The following is an 18,691-nucleotide window of genomic DNA, read 5'->3' on the forward strand; positions in this document are numbered from 1 at the left end:
TCAGGGCTTGATTTGCTGTTTTGTTGGTTGTGTAGACTGAAGAACTTAAGGTCAGCTGCTGATCAGTACAGATGAAACTAAAAGTGTGTCATGGGTACATTTTTCGGTACCTGGAGAGCTGGGTTGTTAGACCTTTGCCAGAACACCACTGACTCCATGAGGGGATCGTTCCTGTTACTGGCTTGTTTTCTTCGTTTATTCTCATCGCAAACTTGAAAGCAGCAAAGGGCTATCTAGGTTCTCAAATTAATTTCCAAAATGGCAGCATCTTCCCCATCAATTCGGCATTTAACTGCATCCCTACCCATACTTATTGTGGCATATTCTCATTGACCAAATTTGAGAAAGATCTTTTTCCATTATGGTTTGCTCACACCTGCTGATTTCCTAAGCTTAAATAAACACCAAGTTTTTTGTTGTTGTTTTTTGCCTTTGCCCGAGAGTGTGTTAGGCAATAAAACAAAGGCAAAAATCATTCTTGACAGTTGATCAGCTGTCAGAAATATAGCCAAAGTCATTTTAACCATCATTACAACTTGAGGCCTCTCCGTTCTGGACACATAATCCCACCATTGGTCTCTTTTGGGATCCCAATTAAAAGTCTTTTCTCAAGAATTCTCTTTGTGTTTCTTTGTAAGATAAAGGTTGAACCCAGTTCTCTTAGGAAGTAATTTCTTAATCCCTTTTTTTTTTTTTTTGCCTCTCCTCAGCCATTACAGCTCACAGTGCCTCCAAAGTGACAGTTGAACTCTGCCTCCTCAGAAAGTCCTCATGGAATGACAGTGAAAAAGCTAGTGGTCCATATTGCCTCATGAAGACAGGGTAATAGTAGCTTGACATCTCCCTTTGGAGGTTGAGCCCTAGACAGGGCTTGTGAGCTGGATCAGGGAGAATACATGGAACACCTTCTTCACGGCCAGATGTGGCTAGTACCTGTTAAACTTACACATATGTACACCTTGTCTCCCCCAGTTACAGTGTCAGCTGCTGAAGGGCAGAGCTGGTTTCCTTTTTTCAATTTTGTAATCTCATCACTTAGCTCATTGCCTGGCACATAGTTGGGGGAGCTAGGAAGTGAATCGGGTTGATTGGGGGGCATCAAGGACTTACCTGGTTTGTGACCCTGGGCAAGTCATTCAAGTTCATTTTGCCTCAGTTTCCTCCACTGTAAAGTGGGTACAGTCACAGAACAGCACCTGCATCCATGGATTGTTGTCAGCATCAAATGGGAAGCTTGCAAAGCAGTTGGCCTGTACAGTTCCTGGCACATAGTAGGGGCCATCTGCCTAGTCAGTGTTTAATAAATGTCCATTGCTGGTATCTGTGGCGGAGGCTATTGAAGATTGTACCAGAAAGAAATGGGGAAAAAACTCCTTACTTTATTCGACTCAGCAGGTGATGAGTTTATTAGGGATGTTTCTGCTTGCTTTCACTAGCTTTTCCCTCCCAACAGGTGAGGTAAGTAGTAGCAGTGTCCTCATTTTGCTCCAAAGGTAAGTCTCCAACTCCCACTGGTAGCCATGGCATCTCAGGAGCCTGTGATGAGGTGTTTAGCAGCCAGGCAGCTTATGGACAGTTACCCTTGATTTCTCCTTACACACACACCTTCCCTCCAACTTGTGAAGGATTCATCTCTCTTTTCATGACAACTGACCATCACTGCTAGTGGAATAGGGGTGTGGTGAGCTGCCCCCTGAGTGCTTGTGATTGAGAAAACTGACAGCAGGCAGCACTTGGAAGGTGTGAACAGAGTAGGTGCGGTACTGGGTGAGTCCAGGTCTGTGAGTGTGTGACTGAGTAGTACAAAGGAGAATGTGAATTGGGCTGTTTGCACTTCAGGACTACAGGTAAGCATCCTGGAAGGGTTTTGAGATGGGGAACGCCTGGGTGCTGGGGCTAGTGGGCCTCCGATTCCAGTAAAGACTTCAGAGCCTCAAGCTTTCAAACTTCAGAGTTTGAATCTTGGGGCTTGAGCCCCAGACAGGGGTCTTGTGCTGGCTCAGGGAGAGGAGTGCTATGTCATGTCTGCCAAGGTGAGGCTTAGCCAGTCTCTGTTTGATTTATTATATGTGTACATCTCCCTTGATTACAGTGTAAGCCCTTGGAGGGCATTGTTGGTTTCTTTTTCTCTGCTAATCTATCAGTGCAGTGTTCAGCACATAGTCAGTGCTTCATAAATGATTGTGGATTGTGATTGATGGATTGAAGCCACTGCCCATAGCCACACTGCTAGGAATTGTGTTCCAATTGCGATCTCACACTGGGAAAGGCATGGTAGGTAATGGAAGCTGACTGGGGCGGAAGTAGGAGTCCCCCTTACAGTGTCCCCACCAGGGGCTCAGTAGGGCAGGCATTCTTATCCTTGTTTTTATAAGAACTAATGAGGGTTCCATCAGCTGTTTCTCTTTTTCTAAGCAGATCAGATAGCATTAGCTTTTGTGCTTTTAAACCTAATGACCACCCCTTCCTCTGGGCCCCTTCTTCTCTATACTTCCTTCCTTCCAGAGGAAGGGAAAAGATCTGAAATACGTCTGGGTGTTTGAGTGGACTGCAAGCTCCCCTTGAAGCAGCAGCTCCCAGTGGCAAACAAAAACCCTGTTGTGGTTGTGTTCTTCCTTGAGAATCATGGTTTCCAGGAATGGTAAGGGGATAGCAGCCAGTGGTCTTCCCTACTCAGACCTCACCTGTTGTGTTATATTCCAAAAGAGCTGTCGAATGTCCAGGGTACTGCCTCCGGGATATACTCTATCCTGGATACTCTAAGCCTGGAACTTCTATTAAAGTAACCAGAGATGTTTAGCCTGAAAAAGGAAAACTTGTTATAGGCAACAGTGGGGCCTTAAACACTGAACAACTGTGTGCTCTTGGCTAAAGCACTTTGAACCTCAGATTTGCCAAAGACTTGCCTGCCATGTAGACTCAGGTCTCTCACCTTGTATTCTAGCTCTTGACAAAAATTAGCTTCCAGGGTCTTCTCGTTGCCCCCTTCAAACCAAGCAGCTCAAGTTTATGTCTATTCCTGCCAGGTAATAATCTGGCCTTGCCTCTGTGAGGGCATCCCTGCCTTTGCAGCTATCACCCTTAGGCTGGAGCTATCACCCTTAGGCCATTTCCCAGTCTCTGCCCTTTGTCTGGCTCTGGGGCCTTCCATTGTCCAAGGAAATCTCGTGTGACTCCAACCCAGCTCTCCCGAGGTTGTTGCTGTAGGAGACGTTGTTCCTGTACAGAGAAAATGCCAGTTTGGGCCCTCTGAAATCTAGATCCCACAGAGGGTAAGGCCATGGTCTTACTCATAGGTGAGTGAAGTAGTGTCCTTGGACCATACTGTAACAGTCAGTCTGTAGGAATTCCCCATGTGATTTGAGTGACTCCTGCTTCTTCCTCAGAGGATGGACAAGTGTGAAATTCCCAGGAGTAATTTTCTACTCTCAATTCTTCGGGTATATCTCCACTGACAAAATTTTCAGGCAGCGTTAGAAAGACTTCCTGATTTATCTCCCCTCACTTAACATCAGTGCCCTTATAATGGTACACTCTTATCCTTTCCTTTTTCTCCCTAATGTCCTAAAATGTCCTCACTCTTAAAGTCTCTCTGTTACTGATATGAGGAGCCCTTTCTGCTTTTCAGCCACAGAAGCAAGTCGAGGCCTCTCAATTACTTCAGCTCTCATCTTTTCTAAGGTTTGCTCCCTCTGTGCTTACATGAATGCGTAGATATCAATGCACTGAATAAATGTACAGGGCTGCATCAGCAATGTGGCTATTGGGTTAATATAACATGCTTAAGCAGTATATTAGTGCAGCAAAAGACATGAATACAGATCATGAAAACAGAGCCAGTGACTCATGTATCAGTATGTAGCAAGCAATTACATAAACAGTAGCATTAACACTTTTAAGAAATACACTACTGATAAATGTAGCAATTTCATAATAGTAGGGGGGAAGCTGTTGTGGGAGAAAATGGCTTTTTGAGTTCATGTGGTAGGTAACTATTGCCAAAATAGTTCTGCCACGATACAGAAGTCATGGGCAAAAACCCAGGTTTTATTACACTGAAGCACAGGTTTAGGAGATAATAGAAGAATAATTCTAAACTTCTCAAAAGGAGTTTTGAGAAAGGTTTTATAGAGAACCTTTTGACAAAGGAATAAATTCTGTTACATATTTGCAATCTTGTACGTTCATTGAGTTATAAAGTTCAGAAAGACAATTCCTTGCTTATTTCAATTTCGTAAATGTCATACAAACTTAGTAAAGCATTGTCATTATCTCATATATCCCCAAGGGAAAAAAACCCTACTTAAACAGACTCTAGGTAAACTCAAGTCACAGCTTAAACTACATTTAGAGGCTTCACAGTGGTCTTATTGAGAGAGGAGACTTGCATGCCAACAAAGTTGGAATCAGATGAAGTCTTCCTCATGTCAAGTTATTTGAGAAGCCTTAACTCCTTTTTTGACATCTTAGGAATGTTTGAGAACTAAAGTAAATTTTCACCTCCAACAGAGCAGGTTTGAGTCAGCTTAGTAGTGTCCTAAATAGAAGAAATGTCCCTGATTCTGATGATAAAAATTAATCAAAGACAAAAAATGTTCACAGCCACCCATTTTGATGATAGACAGGTCTACAGTGACCCTTTTTGATCACACACTTCAAAATTGACACATCCACCTTAAAATTTGGACATGTACCTCTGAAGGCAAACATAAGCATCAGGAAACAGTAAAACATTAAAGAGTAATACAGTGAGGATCATCAGAGTTAAATAACATGAGTTCTCTTTCATATGGTTTGTTCTTGATAACCCATACCAAACGTTCATTTAATCAGCTTATTTCATCTTGGGTCTTACCTGTCCTTCATCTGATCCTAGGAAACATTTTTTCTTGGAGATTCTGGAGAGGTCATGTTCCTTTCTTCGAATTCATTTGCAGAGGTTCCCTAGGTTAGGCTGCTAAAACCTGCTAGTGATAAGATTTAATGCTTAATAATACTTAAGACTTGATAGTAAGGCCTAAAACTGGTGGGGAACCTGTGGCCTTGAGGCCTCCAGGCACTCGGATTTGACTTTTGACTCCAAGATTGACAGAACAAATCTTTTATGGGGGTTTATTGTATGAAGTTGGGATTCAATAAAGGGGCCACACTTGACCTGGAGTGCCACATGTGGCCTTGAGATCGCATGTTCCCTACCCCTGGCCTAAGATAACCTATCAGATTTAGTCTTTCAGTAACAAGTTAAGATGGTGAAAACCATTTCAAATCTTGTGTAGCTCAACTTTATTTAAAATTAGGAAGTTTTAATTCACCTGCAAGTGCAGAGAATTTAAGTTTTCACGTATTACTTACCCTTTCTGTCTTTACTTCATCCCTGTACCTCCTATAGATGATACTATTTGCAGACCGAAGGAGGAAAGTTCAAAAAGACCCATGAGGGCCTGACTTGTAAAGTAAGCCATATTGTCTATTAATATTATCGGAGACTACAAAACATAATTATTTTTACAATTTAATTCAATTTCATTTGTAAAGGCTTAATTCAGTTTGGAGAATTACTAAAACATAATCAAAGCCTTCATATTCCAGGGAAAAATGATTTTTTTTTTACAAAAACATTCATGTACATATATTCAATTGAAGCTGAAGGAAGGGTGTTTTTTAAGTGTTCTTAATTACTTTCAAAATCAGAAAGAAAATGTTTAAAAAGCATCCAGGAACCTCATGTTTACTTATCCTTTTTACATGAAACCAGTCATATGTGTATGTGAGTTGTTTGTGTATATATAGTCTAATCTTTTATTTTTTTCAAAGTGAAATTTACTTTCCTATTAAAATTTAAAACTTTTGCATCTTTATCATATCATATCTTCTATCTTCTTTTTTGAAGATTTATATATGTGTGTATACACATACATATTTCATAATATCTAGAAAAGAGGGAGTAGTATAGAGACCCAATACACAAATGCATAGTCATTAAGAAGGAAATGGATTTTACAAGCCTTAGAATTTATTTACCTAGTTGCTTAAGTTTGGAAATAGAAATGAGCAGTGAGCACAGATTCAGAATGGAAAATAAATTCATCATATAAAAAGAACAACAAATAACAAAAAACCTTTACTTTTCACCTGCCCTGGTTACCAAAATTTGCTATTAAAGGAAAAAGTTGTTGTGTTTGTCCTTCGTTCCTGAATATGACCATGACATCAAGATGATGACATGACTTACAGCTGACTTTGATTTGAGTGAGGGAAGGCTGTGCAAGGGCACCAACCTCACTTTCTTCTCCTGAGCCATCTGGCTCCAGTGGCCTGATATTTATCAGGATGCAATGTGAGACCCTGGCCTTTTCAGACTAAGGTCTTATCACATTAAAGGAAAAAGTAGAAACATGGTGATAAAACAAACTTGTAATAAGACCCCTTTAGTTCTGAGAAGTCCTAGTTTCTCATTAAACTGCTTTATTACTGTAGAATTTCACATCATGGGAAGTCTGATAAGATTTGTTCATCTTTCCCAAACAGAAGGACACAAAGAATCTGGTAAGTCCTCAGAGAACTTCACAGTTAAGGGCAAAAGTTTATTTTTGCCAAAGAGTTAAATATTACTTTTACTCATTTTAAAGTAAAATATTCCTGATTAAATACTTGACTTTTTAAACATTGTGACCACATTCCTTAACAGCTCAATTCATAATCTAACACCATACAGATTAAAAGAGAAGTTAATTTTCTAAAGATACAATTATATCACTTTCTAGATACCATTTTTATTTCAAATTCACAGAAATTCTTATACAATGATGTTTCAAAAATCACTATTCAGGAAGAATTAGAACCCTAGAAGCATTATGGATTTTAAAAAATAAGACAAGACTTGTTGCCAGATGAATGACATTAATTTAGTTGAATGCATTTCTGAATCATGCATAGAGAACCACTTCATCAATTTGGCATTCCATTTTTGCATTCAAAAGCCAGTATGGAGTAATTTTGAAGTAATTAACACTTAATTTTTGCTTCTAAGAACATCACCTTAATTTCAAATATCAGATGTTTTTTGCGTAAAGGTCCAATAGGTCAAACATCACAATTATCTTAAATAGAACAAATTTCACTTTAAATAAGACCATGTTATAATTTAGTCTTAGGATGAACTCAGTGAACTCTGGGTTTACAATTGCACATGGTATCATTTCAACTCTCAATGTTTTGAAGGCCCATTCACTGCTAGCACTTGAAATTATAAGGCTGCTGACTTCAATTACCCTTACTTCGAAAGATTTGTGCTGACAGCCTTCCATTCTCATCTCGTTTGGGGCTCATGAGACTGCTAAAATAGGAAAATCATAAACATAAGGATAATAAAGACTGGAACACACCCTTCTAAAGTTCCTTCAGGGACAAATTTTTAGTATGTTCTACTCAAATAATTTTATGATCCAAATTTATTTGTCTACTTTCTAATTGGTAAAGGTTTTATGAAACTTGATAGAATATTTTCTGTCTTATCTATCTTAAGAGATATTTTGCCAATAGGTGTCCAGAAACTTGTGGTCATACATAATTTCAAGATAGATTACTCAAATGCAAGAGATAAAAAAGAAAATACAGAGCAATATATAGAAGTACTGATGTGGCAGAGAAAAAAAAACCCATACCTGAAATAATTAAGAAACAGTTTGTTATGTTGTCCAGCAGAGAAGGTGAGTGGGGGAAAAATGGGGTGGCTCACTCTCCCTGAGTGTCTGTCAGTAACATATTACGTAAGGTTGCAGCAAAGGAACAATGAAACAGTCTCTCATTGACTAGTACAGAGGCATTTTCAAATAAGATACATGAGTTTATAGAGATGTATAATGGGAGGAAACATCTCACATTCCTTCTATTGAGTCTTGGGTTTTGACTACATTTCAGGTCAGCATAAACTAAGATTTGAGTTTATAAGCGTTAAACAAATCTGGTCTCTAAGCAGTAGGTCTGGTTGTTCAGCCACACAGGGCTGGGTTCAAACAATGCAGTGACAGTTTTCTCAGTACACAAGATGCAAAGAAGGCATTCATCTCCCTTTCTGTGATTTTGGAAATCAGTCTTTATTGTCAGATTTTCCCCTGTAGAATCTCCAATGTATATATAACTTTGTGTGGATTATCAAGCTTCTGAAGTGAAAGCCCCAGGCTTTCCAAGGTTACTGCCTGCCCCTTTGTGGATCATCAAATTTGTTATGGAAGAAATACCTCCTTTGGAATACTTGTGTCAGGTAACTGCTGCCAAAATAATTCTGCCATGAAACAAAAATTATAGGAGTAAAAGTCTAGGTTTTGTTATGCTTAAGAACAGATTCAGGAGGTAGAAGAATGATCTTGAACTCCAAATTGAGATTCTGAAAATTTGTATAGAGAAAATTATGTCAGAGACAGAAATAAATTCTCTTTCATGTTGCAATCTTGTACATTCATTGAGGCTGTACAAATGTAAAGAGAGATTCACAGTGCTGTGCTGCTTTCAGTGTCATAAATGTTGAACAAACTAAGTTATGGAGAGTCATGGTCTCATACAGGAAACCAATCTAGTGAAATAGACAATAGGTGAACTGTCAGGTCACAGGTTAAGCTACATTTAGAGGGTTCACAATGGTCTCATTGAGAGGGGAAGTTTACTTGGAAAACCTTGATACTTTTTGGCTTCTAATCTGAGCATTGTTTGAAGGATTAAGTAAATTTTCCCTCCCATGGAACAAGTTTCAGCCAGTTCAATAACCTCAAATGAGGAGAAACTACCCTGACCTTCCAACAGAATAAAAGTTAACAAAAGGAAATTTAAAAAATTAAAAAGGATTATCACAAAATCAATCCAGGATAAGCTTGTTACACCTCAAAAAAACCTAATAAAAATTACATTAAAATAATTCCAGGATATAACCTAGAAGAAGCAAAAATGTAGCTGTGACAAAATAGTTTGTTTCTTATGAAAAGAAAAAATTTTTTAAATGCAAAATATTTTCTATAATGGAAAGACAAAGTACATCTTTTGAGACATATCTGACCACAGAAACCAAATTTTCAGAAACTTTTAAAGTCGAAGTAACCAAGGCCTCACTATGCTTTCCTGAGGCACTACCCATGCAATCACAAAAGGCTAAGTAAGAATTGAGACAAGAAAAACTGGCCTTAGAGTTGACCACGAAAAATTCGGGCTGGGAGCTAAAGATTCTCCCTCCAAATTTTTTCCAGGAAAAAGTGTTAGCTTACAAGTACAAAGTGTAAACCAGGCTGTTTATGGAAAACCATTCCTTTTTAATCTCTCTCCAAGACATCAAAACTGTAGACAAATCTAAAAACTGAGCCTTACAGAATTCAATGAACATTGATTAAGTTTCTATGTGCTTTAGCACAGTTAGTAAGGACTAGGGTTACAAAAAGAGACAAAAGACAGTCCCTGCCCTCAAGGAGCTCATAATATTAGGAGAGAGACAAATGCAAGTGTGCACACACATGATATATACAGGATAATTAGGAATAATTCGAAGAGTACTGGAATTGAGAGGGGTTGGGGAAGTTTTCCTATGTGAAGGTGGAATTTTAGTTGAAACTTAAAGGAAGCCTGGGAGGTCAGTACTCCAAGTGGAGGAGGGAAAGCATCCCAAGCTTGGGGGACAGCCAGAGAAAATGCCCAGAGCCAAGAAATGCAACATCATCTTTGCCAAAAAGGCCAATGGCACTGCATGCAAGTGTATGTGATGGGAAGTGAGGTGTGAGAGGACTGGAAAGGTCAGAGGGGACTAGGTTATGAAGTGCTTTGAATGCCAAACAGCATTTTGTATTTGATCTTGGAGGCAATAGGAAGCCAGTGGAGTCTTGAATAGAAGGAAAGGGTGATATGAGTGGACCTAAGCTTTAGAAAATCACTTCGGTAACTGAGTAGGGTGAAATGGAGTAGGGAGAGACTTGAAACTTTCAGATGCACTATCAAGTCAGCTTAATAATGAAGGCATGAGGTGATGAGGGTCTGCAGCAGAGTGATGACAATGTCAGAGGAGAGAAGAAGGTGTCTTGGAGAGATGTTGCCAAGTTGAAATAGATAAGCTTTGCCTACACCTTAGATATGAAGGGTAAGTGATAGTTGAGGATAACTCCTATGTTGTGAGTCTAGGGGACTGGGAGGATGGGGTTTCCCTCATAGGTATAAGGAAGGTAGGAGGAGGGAAGGGTTTATGGGGAAATAAATTGAGTTCCATTTTGGAAAGGTTGAGTTTAAACTATCTATTGGACATCCAGTTTGAGAGATCTGAAAAGCAATTGGAGGTCAATAGAGAGGTTGGAACAGGAAAGATAATTTTGAAAATCATCATCATCATCATCATCGTGGTGATGGCATCCTCAGGTGAAGTAGTTTAGAGGGAGAAGAGAAAAAGACCCAGGACAGAAGTCTGAGGGACATTTGTGGTTAGAGGATGTGATCTTGAGGAGGATCTAGCAAAGGGGGGAGGTGAGATGGAGCAACCATATTGGTGGGAGGAGGGGTATCCTGAAATCTAAGAGAGAAGAGATTATCAAGGAGGAAAGGGTGAACAACAGTGTTAAAGTCTGCAGAGAGGTCAAGGAGAATGAGCACTGAGAAAAGGCCATTGGATTAGTCTGGGACTTTTATTGGCCATTCATTAAGAGCTTGAGGTGATTTGGGCTAAAAGATTTAGTCCAGTAGCCCCCTATTCAGAGCACCAGGGGCTGGTCCTGAGAAAATAAAATACTACAGAACAAGAGGACAGAATGAAAGTAGTCCCAGCTTTAGAACAATATCCTGTAAAACAGCAGCAATATAAGCATTCATAAGTTGTATTCCTAATAAGAGAGCTCCCACATATGGTGCTTCCCACCTTTTAATACCAGGGTGTCATTGTATTGCTTGACAGGAAGCAGAAGAACATCTTTAGCCTCTTCTCCCACCCATCCTTTCCCAAGGGAGACATTCCTCCTGGGAGTTGAAGCAGGAGGTCCTCATTGGAAACTTCTGTTCTCAGAGAGAGAGAGCGCATACCAGGCAAGAATTATATCTACTTGCTCCAGTCTAGGGAATGAAGTTTTAAGGTTCAATCTTATTTCTGATTGCTGTGTCATTATTTGGGAGGAAGAAGGATCCCAAGTTTATGCCCAAGATTTGACTGCCTTTCCACCAAATACCAGTTTCATAATGAGTAGACACATAGAACAGCAGAAGAACCCATTTATTCAAATCCTGGCAAAACAGAAATCAGAGAAGGTATGCATAGGAGCATATCCATCACATAGTACAGATTGAAGAAGGAGCTCTCCTGTTGGGAGTAAAGTAATTCAGCTCAAGCAAGAAAAAGAGTCCTAGATCTTCCCCATGGAGAAAGTCCTGAAAGTCTCTAGTGCAACAATCTGGGCATAGGGACATAATGGTGAAAGCCTGCTCCTGTCATGCCTACCTTCCCTTAGTGTCTTTGCCTTCAGTAACCTTAAGTGAGTTTGGCCTTGTCCATTTTTCTTTCCAGAACTGGAAGTCAGCAGGACCTGAAATGACTCAATGGTTGGAGGAGGCTGGAGTTCTCCCACTCTAGCCAATTGCTAGCCAAAAGCAGAATTAGTCAAATGGACAAGGAAGTCCAAAAGCTCACTGAGGAAAATAATTCCTTAAAAATTAGAATAGAGCAAATGGAAGCTAGTGACTTTGTGAAAAATCAAGAAAGAATAAAAAAAACACAAAAGAATGAAAAAATAGAAGGCAATGTGAAATATCTCATTGCCAAAATAATTGACATGGAAAATTGATCCAGGAGAGATACTGAAAGCCATGATCAAAAAAAGGGCCTAGACATCATATATGAAATTATCAAGGAAAACTGCCCTGATATTTTAGAATCAGAGAGTAAAATAGAAACTGAAAGTATCCCCTAATCATCTCCTGGAAAAGATCCCAAAATGAAAAGTGCCAGGAATAATATAGCCAAATTCAAGAATTCCCAGGTAAAGGAGAAAATATTGCAAGCAGAAAGAAATTACTCAAGTATGATGGAGCCACAGTCAGGATAACATGATTTAGCAGCTTTTACGTTAAAGGATCAGAAGGCTTGGAATATGAGACTCTGGAGGGCAAAGAAGCTAGGATTGCAACCAAGAATCACATATCCAGCAAAACTGAGTATAATCCTTCAGGGGAAAAAATGTACATTCAAAGAGATGGAGGCCTTTCAAGCATTCCTAATGAAAAGACCAAAGTTGAGTAGAAAATTTGACTTTCAAATATAAGACTCAGGAGAAATATAAAATGTTAAATAGGAAAGGGAAATCATAACGGTCTTAATAAGGTTAAACTGTTTACATTCCTACATGGAAGTTGATATTTGTAACTCACAAGGCCTTTTTTATTATTAGCTTAGTTGGAAGGAGTATATAGATAAAGGACACGGGTATGATTTCAATATAAAAGGATGATATCTAAAAAATGAAATTAAGGGGTGAGAGAGGAATGTACTGGGAGAAGGAGAAAGGAGAGATAGAATTGGGTAAATTGTCTTACATAAAAGAATCAAGAAAAAGCTTTTGCAGCAGAGGGGGAAGTTAAGGGGGAGTGAGTGAACCCTTACTCCCATCAGAATTGGCACAAAGAGGGAATAACATGAACATTCAATTGGGTATAAAATCTATCTTACCCTACAGGAAAGTAGGATAGGAAGGTAATAAGAGAATGGGGGAGGGGTGATAGGAGGGTGGTCAGATTAGGGGAAGGGGTAGTCAGAAGCAAAACACTTTTTAGGTGGGACAGGGTTAAAGAGAATAGAATAAATGGGGGTGGGGAAATAGAATGGAGGGAAATACAGTTAGTAATAGTAACTGTGAAAAAAAAAAAGCAAGTTTCTCTGATAAATGCCCCATTTCCCAAATATATAGAGAACAGAGTCAATTTTGTAAAAATAAGCCATTCCCCAATGGATACAAATCAAAAGATATGATAAGTTTTCAGATAAAATAATCAAAGCTATCTATAGCCATATGCAAAAAATATTCTAACTCAGGATTTAATACATGCAAATTAAAACAAATCTGAAGTATTACCTCATACCTATTAGATTGGCTAATAGGACAAAAAAAGGTAAAGAACTAATATTGGAGGGTATGTGGGGAAAAATGAGCATTATTGCACTGTTGGTGGAGTTGTGAACTGATTCCACCTTTCTGTAGAGTAATTTGGAACTATGCCCAAAGGGCTAAAGCAACATGCATACCTTTGAACCTAGACTACTAGGTCTATATCCCAGAAGAGATTAAAAAAAAAAAGAGGAAAAGGACTTTATATGTACAAAAATATTTATAGCAGCTCTTTTCTAGAGGCAAAGAATTAGAAACTGAGGGAGGTCCATCAATTGGGGAATGACTGAACAAATTGTGGTATGTGATTATGATAGAATATTATTGTACTACCATAAATGATGAGTAGGATGCTCTCAGAAAAACCTGGAAATACCTACATGAGCTGATGCAAAGTGAAATGTACTGTGTACAAAGTAATAGCAATATAGTGTAATGATCATCTGTGAATGACTTAGCTATTCTAAACAAGACAACTCTGAAGGACCTATGATGAAAAAAATGTTATCCATTCCCAGAGAAAGAACTGATTGTGTTGAAATACAGAATGAAACATACTTTTTTTTTACTTTATTTTTCTTGAGATTTTTTTTGTCTGTTTTTTTTTTTCCCACAACATGACTATTATGGAAATGTTTTGCATGATTACACATGTATAACCTTTATTGAATTACTTCCCTCCTCAATTTGGGGGTGAGGAAGGCAGAGAATTTGATACTTAAAGTTTTAAAAATGAATGTTAAAAATTATTTTACATGTAACTGGGAAAATATAAAATGCTAAATAAAGAAAAATAGGGAAATTACACAGTGTGTCACCAATATTATTCAATATTATTTTAGACCATTTAAAATAGCTAGACAGTGTAAAACACCTGAAAGTATGCTTGCCAAAACAAGCACAGGAACTTCATCAACATCAACATAAATGCTTTTTATATAAAAAAGTCAGATGTAAACAACTAGAGTAATATTTACTGTTAATGAGTAGGTAAAGCCAATATAATTTTAAAAATGAGAATTTTATCTAACCTATTCAATGCCATCCCAATTAAATTACGAAAACTTATTTTACTGAGTTGGCAGAAATAATAACAAATTTTCATTTGGAAGAACAAAAGGTAAGAAATTTCACAGAAACTAGGCAAAAAAAGATGTAAAGAAAAAGATTCAGCAGTATCAGACCTAACATTATAAGACAAGAGTATTGTTGAAGTGTAAAATATATGATTTCAATTATTTTAAAGTAAAATTTTCTTGTACTAAATAAAACCAATGTAGCCAAGAATAGAGAAGGAATCCAGAAAATTGGGGGGAAAACTTTCATAGGTAATCTCTCAGATAGGATGTGATCATATTGGAATACTGCTGTGGTATAGGAAATGATGAGATATTTGATTTAGAAAAATGAAGGAAGACCAATAAAGGAAGATGCTATTCTCCAGAGAAAGAGATGAAAAGTGGAAATAAGCATGGTATGGTCTTACATATATGTGTATGAGTGCATATGTGTGTATTTATAGATAATCTTGGTGTATATATGCATACACACACATGTATAGACGAGTTTAATTGTAGCCTTCTTTAGGGCAGAGGGGGAAGGAGGGAGGAGAAAGAAAAAAATAAAGTAAAAAGTACACAGCAGAAAAAAAGAAAACCTAGAAGGAAGCAAAGAAATCTGGATTGCTTTGAAAACAATGTGTAGTATTTATTATATACGTTTTCTTGAAATGGAAATTTATTGTTTTAAATTAAATCCTTCCTTATGTTCTGCTCTGTACATGGAAATGTTCTTTTTTGTCTTTCATTTTATATTTAAGTTTAAAATGAATAAAAAATTTACCAAAAAAAAAGTTAGCTAAAAAAAGGACAAAGCAAAAAACCCAAAGTAATGCCTATTTCCTTTCCCCCTGTCTTTTCAATCTTAGCCCCCTCCTTCTCCTCACACATACCCCTGTAGGCTCTTCTCTTTCCAAGACCACTCGTTACTAGATGTTGATTTGACCCTATCACATCACACACTCCTCTATTTCTCTGCTTCCCCTCCTCCCCGTTTATGTACCTTCTCATGGTGTAATGCAGTCCTACCACAAAAAGCATTGATTCACCTGTAGGCAACTGTCACCAGATTCTGTCCATTCTACCTCTTCACTGTTACCTCCACTAAATTTCTGCTTTCACTCCTGCCTCCTTGTGTACATTTTTAAAGAAAATTTTTTTTTACTGTTCTCTCTGTTGTTGCCCTGTTACTTACCTTGCCTGCTGTATTTATTCACTCTATTGTTTGGGATGTTGGAGAAGAAAATAATCTCTTCAAGTTGTGGTTTTCTTTCTAAAAAAAAAGTCTTTATCTCTTCTTTATTGTTGAAATTAATTATTTTTCCTTTATAGTTGAGCTTGGATTTGCAAGATATGTCGCACTGGGCTATGTCCTGAGCTCCACTGTTCTTTCAAACATATCCTATTTTCTTCTGTTTTCTACAGGGTGCTGAATGAGAAAATCACAACTGTTCTGACTGGGTCCACTTCAAATTCATGTTACATAACCTTAACTGGGCCCTTGCTGCAACTAAGCAATCGGCTATACCTCTCTTATCCACTCACTTCACACCATAACTCTTCCAAACCTTTTCATCCCCTCTTAAACCTCCATGGTTCACCACTCTCTTGGCAGAGAAACTTGCATCATATTTTACCCCCCAAAATTGAAGTCATTCACCTTGGACTCCCCCTTCTCTCTTCTGCACCTCCTATCACTCATGTGCCTTCTGCTAATCTTTCCTGTTCCCCTGTATCACATGAGGAGGTGTCCTTAATCCTTACCAAGGCTCACCCCTCTCTACTTGTTCAGGCAATCCCATTCCATCCCTTCTTCTCCAATATATTGCCCTCTCTCTGTCATCCTCAATCTTTCACTTATTTTCAGTCTCTCCTTCTCATCTGGCTCATTTCCTATTGCCTCCAAACATGCCCATGTTTCCCCTATCTCAAAAAAAAAAATCCTCAGTTGATTCTTCCACCCCTACTATCTTCCAATATCTCTTCCTCCTTTTGTAGTTAAACTCCTCCTTGAGTAGGCTGTCTATAATAGGTGCTTCCACTTTCTCTCTCACTCTACTTAACTACCTCCAGCCTGGCTTCCAACCTTCCTCTAAAACTGCTCTTTTCAAAGTTACTAATAATCTCTTAATTGCCAAATGCAATGGCCTTTCCTCAGTCCTCATTCTGCCTGATCTCTCTGCAGCCTTTGACACCATTGAGCACTCTCTCTCCTTGATACTGTCTTCTCTCTAGGTTTTTAGGACACCTCTCTCTGATGGTTCTTTTCCATCTCTGTCTCCTTTACTGGGTCTCCTCCAGATGATGTCCTCTAACTATAGTCCTCCCTCAGAGTTCTGCTCTGGGCTCTCTTCTCCCTCTAGACTACTTCTCTTAGTGATTTCAGCAGCTTCCAAGGATTTAGTTACCATCTCTTTGCTGATGATTCTCAAATCTGTCTTTCCTGCCCCAGTTTCTTCTGCTGACCTCCAATCTGAAATCTCCAACTGCCTTTCATACTGATGTCCAATAAACATCTTAAACTCATTATGTCCAAAACGTACCTCATTTCTTTTCCCCTAAACCCTCCCTTCCCTGTTATCACTGAGGGTAACATCATACTCAGTCCCTCAGGCCTGCAACCTAGGCTTTATCTTGGGTTCCCCACATATCTAAGCTGTTATTGATTCCTGTCAGTTTCAACTTTGCAAAATCTCACAAAAACAGGTCTGCCTGCTTCAAGTCTCTACCCACTCCAATCCATCTTCCATTCAGCCACCAAAGTGATTTTCCTAAAATGCAGGTCTAATCATGTCTCCCCCTGCCCCCACTCAACAAACTCCAACGCTTTCCTATTGGCTCTAGAAACAAATGCAAAATATTCTGTTGGGCATTCAAAGCCTTCCAAAACCTAGACTTCTCCTACCTTTTCAGTCTTCTTACACCCTGTGTCCTAATAGGTATACTTTGATCTAGAGACACCTGAACAAGACCCTCCATCATCAAGCTCCAGTCTGTCTCTAATCTGACCTATCTGCAGCCCAAAGAAATTTGCCAGTTGTGTAGGTCTGTTCTATAGGAAGCTTGTCCCTTAATTCTAGTGCCTTCCCTCTGTTAATTATTTCCTAATTATCCTGTATGTAGTTTGGTTTGTCTACGTTTGTGGTTTGCCCCATTAGATTTTAAGTTCCTTGAGGACAGTGATTGTTTTGTGCCTCTTTTTTGTATCCCCCATTCCTGACACTTAATAAATGTTTATTGTTTTATGGATTGATTAGTTGTTTTCTTTTTTTTACCATTTTTCCTATTGATCTATTTGATATCTATTAATCTATTTCTTATCGATCCATTGATTTCCTATTTTCTACTTATATTCAAGGTCCTTGAATTTTTTCTTCCTGAAATCTTTGGCAATTTCATTCTTTTCCTCATTCCCTTTCTCTTTTGTTTTCTTTACACTCACTTTCTCATTCCTTTCCCTGTGATTGTGGTTTCCTTGTGGCCTGGATGTCAGATTCTTGGTTCCCCAGCCTAGATCTGTGCCCCAAGTGACTTTTCCATAGTAAGAACTGGCCCAAGCGCTCTCTCTCTCTCTCTCTCTCTCTCTCTCTCTCTCTCTCTCTCTCTCTCTCTCTCTCTCTCTCTCTCTCTCTCTCTCTCTCTCTTTCTCTCTCTCTCACGCGCGCACACACACACACGAACACCGCCAAGCTGACTGTTGAGGTCTAAGCAAACTTCTATAGTGTGGACCTAGACTTTCTATGGTACTGGAGAAAGAGTAGGGGACCATTTTGTGAGTTTTGTTGTAAGTCTGTTTCATGTCTTTGGGTCAACTATAGTGTGGCCTCCCTTTCAGTACTATGGCGGGGGGGGGGAGGGGGGAGGCGTAACTGAGTGAACTCTGGGTTTATGGGTTTTGTTTTTAAACCTTTTGAAATCAGGATGTCAGGTCATGGAGACAGCTGAAGTTGCTTTCAGATCTTTATTGCAGAATTTCTGTTTTGGGGAAGTCTGAGGGGTTACTGAGATCAGCTGTTTAGTCCTCCATTTTTGTGGCTCACAAGACACAGAAGTCTTCAGAATTCATTTTAAACATAACTTTGAAATGTCACATACTCTTCTTTGGACATCTTATGTCCCCCACACTCACACACATCTGTAATTATACTCCCAGTTAATCCAAACTTCACTTAATTGCCTTTTAGGCTATCTGAAAGATCATTTATTATAAATATAAGCCAAATAGAATCCACTTAAACCTGCAAATGAGAAGGACTATAGCCCAGGAATTAATTTCAAATGAACCCCATTAAAATATCTTTTTCAACTCTTCATCTGGCCCAGAGTTATCCATTCCTGAAGAAGACTTAATGGTAGTGGAGGCAAAATTTGCTTCTTGGCCAACTGTAAAATATTCCCCAGGTTAATTATTACTAGCACTTGATCTTATTGGAAAAGCTTCTGGCTAATTCCCATCACAGACAAATTTTGTTCTTGGTTTAAGATAGATGCTACTTATCACTTCATGTCATCAGTTGACCA

The sequence above is a fragment of the Notamacropus eugenii genome, chromosome X (genome assembly GCF_028372415.1).
Source record: "Notamacropus eugenii isolate mMacEug1 chromosome X, mMacEug1.pri_v2, whole genome shotgun sequence".
Taxonomy (NCBI): Eukaryota; Metazoa; Chordata; class Mammalia; order Diprotodontia; family Macropodidae; genus Notamacropus; species Notamacropus eugenii.